Raw genomic sequence first — 3,028 nt, 5'->3', positions numbered from 1 at the left:
TTCTGTCAGGAACATTACCACTGAGGCAGAAAAGCAAGCTTTGTGCGTGTCTGTGTTTTTGGGTTTGCTGAGAACCAGATGAACACCTTACTCATGTACACACCTGCAAGGCAACTGGATATGAATATCGGCTCTTTGCAGAAATATGCTCACTGTAAACGACAACAGCACAACCAGCGTGCAATCTGGTTAACTGGAAGATATCGAACATAACAGTAGCTTCACAACTTAATTAGGTTGATATTAGGGCTGCACGATAAATCACATGCGATATTTAATGCGCATCTTGTCAGTAAAGCCGGTTCTGTAATCAGCGGTAAATCTCCATCACGTGTGGGCTTTCACATGGAGCAGCATTTTCTACACAGAGCCGTTGTTCACTGACAAGCTGCGCAAAACCATGTTCATCGTGGTTTTGCGTAGCTTGTCAGTGAACAACGGCTCTGTTGACATAGTTGACATGATGTGCTAGATCAATGACACTGATGACAAGTCAATATCAACTTCAAATGAGCTCTGTCTTTAGCAAGCCAGTCATGTATGAATCCGTACAATCAATTCAAAGATATCAAAGTTAGCAGATTCAAAGGTTTCTCTCCAAATTTCAAAAATGTATTACATTACCTTCTTCTCTATAGAAGAACAGCAGGCTTTTGTGAAATGTACTGTACAGAGCAAATTTAATACAACATTCCCTGCATTCATATAAAATAGGAGATGCTTTGCACATGGCATTTACATGTGACATTGTAGGCCAACATGAAAACAAGTCATATCTGCAGCATGCACTAAAATAATACAAATAAATAAATAAATAAATAAAGCAACCAATAAAAGTTCTTTAAATAAATGCTTTCAGAAACAATTTTAGCAGCATCAGTAAAGTTTGGGGAAAAGCTATGAGGTAGGGCCTAACGTTAATCTGCAGTGTGCATAAAAACATTTTTGTTTTAATGAAAATACTGTGGCCAGAGAGCTCAACGCGCTGCAAATGAAGAAAAAACACATACAAATAGAAAAAAAAACACCAGCAAATTAAGAAAACATCTTCATTAGTTTGACAACACATGCGCTGCAAATACTAACGACACAAACAAATACAGAAACGTGCTGCAAAACCTTGCAACACGACCAAATACAGAAATGCCTGCAAATACAGAAGAGCGCTGCAAATACAGCAACGCGCTGCAAAAACTCACAACACAACCAAATACAGAAATGCCAAAAACTCGTTGGCGAAAAACAGACAATATAAATGTAACACAATATCAAATTAGTGTTTATTGAAAAATCAATATCACAAACTCGCAACACAACCAAATACAGAAACGCCTGCAAATACAAAAGTGCGCTGCAAATACAGAAGCGTGCTGCAAAAACTCACAACACAACAAAATACAGAAACGCCTGCAAATACAGAAACGCACTGCAAAAACTCACAACACAACCAAATACAGAAACGCACTGTAACTGTGAAACGTTATGTAAGCTGGCTAACTTTTACAATTTCCCTTATGAAAATTAATTATGGTTTTACTATATAAATAAAACATGGTTACTATAGTTAAACCATGGTAATCACAAATTACACTACACATGGTTTGTGTGGTTAAATGGTAAACAAAAAAAAAGGTAATGGTAAATGCCAAAAGCATCATTACTACACTTTTACTATAATAAAAACATGGTTAATTTTCGTAAGGGTTGTTGGGACCCAGGGTGCGAATTACACAGTGATTTTATAGTGTATTTTTTATGTTTTAATCTAAGTAATTACACAATGTGCTGATTAATTAATCAAATTAATCTCAAAGAATTAGGTTAATTAATTAGCACATAATTTGCCGATTAATTTAAAATGAAAGATCATTTAAAGTCATTATTGTATTAAATGAGAAAAGCACTGAAAATACATTGCAAAAAAAAGTAGCTTAAGAAATAAATATTTTGATTCAACATACAAAAACACAAATATACTGTATTATATATTATAATATACTCTAAATATAAAACTAAAAGAGCCCGTAGGTGACGGCAAATCGCTGTTTTAATGAGTGAGTCATTCAGTCTTTCATTCAACCGATTCCTTCAAACGGCTGATTCATTCAGAAGCAAAGCTTCGTCTACTTAAAGTGCGTCCGAAACCACCTAGTTCTCTACTATATAGTAAGCGAAAAGCAGTAGGCGAGCGAATAAGTATGTCCGAATCCTTAGTATTCATAAAAGAGTAGGCGAGAATTACCTGGGTGACGTACTAATTCTCGCGAGATTCGGACACGCGTCTACATAAAGTGCGTCCGAAACCACCTACTTCTCTACTATATAGTAAGCGAAAAGCAGTAGGCGAGCGAATAAGTATGTCCGAATCCTTAGTATTCATAAAAGAGTAGTCGAGAAGTTCCCGGATGTCCTACTGCTTCTGCCCAGCTTCTTGAGTGCTCGTCGATGGATACTTTTCTATCCCAGGAGGCCACGCGAGAGGATACATCATAAAGAAGAAGAGGATGCGTCATAATCGAACATGGCGGAAAATTTGGATGAGGGTGTTTACAAATTTATGTATTACAAACCAAAAACACGGTTCCTTATTTTACATTCGCATTTGTTGAACTACTTTAGAGCAAATTGTTGAAAGTGCAAAGATGCTAAATGGTATAGTATAGTTGTGATGTTGCTGTATAAACACGTTTTATTATGTATAGCTAACAGGGGGGCTCCAGGAAGCACACGTACATCTCCAAAGTAGATTTCCATACATTTTAAACCATATACATCTTAAATACGATTACTAAATGTCTATTTAATATCTGGTAGGAAAATCTTCGATATGAATTTCATAGAAGTATGTCTAATAGGTCCTAGACATGAAGTAGACATCTGAGTGATGTATATGTGTGTTGTTGTGTAGTACAATTCACTGTTGTCAGCACTGTTTGCAATAGATGAATGTAAGTAATGTAAATACATTTCCATAAAGTAACTAAATATAAGTAATCTATTTTATTTGTCCATTAGTACTGTTGAAAAA

The sequence above is a fragment of the Sinocyclocheilus anshuiensis genome, unplaced genomic scaffold (assembly GCF_001515605.1).
Source record: "Sinocyclocheilus anshuiensis isolate Anshui unplaced genomic scaffold, SAMN03320099.WGS_v1.1 scaffold542, whole genome shotgun sequence".
NCBI lineage: Eukaryota > Metazoa > Chordata > Actinopteri > Cypriniformes > Cyprinidae > Sinocyclocheilus > Sinocyclocheilus anshuiensis.
Note: the sequence above shows the minus strand (reverse complement) of the source record.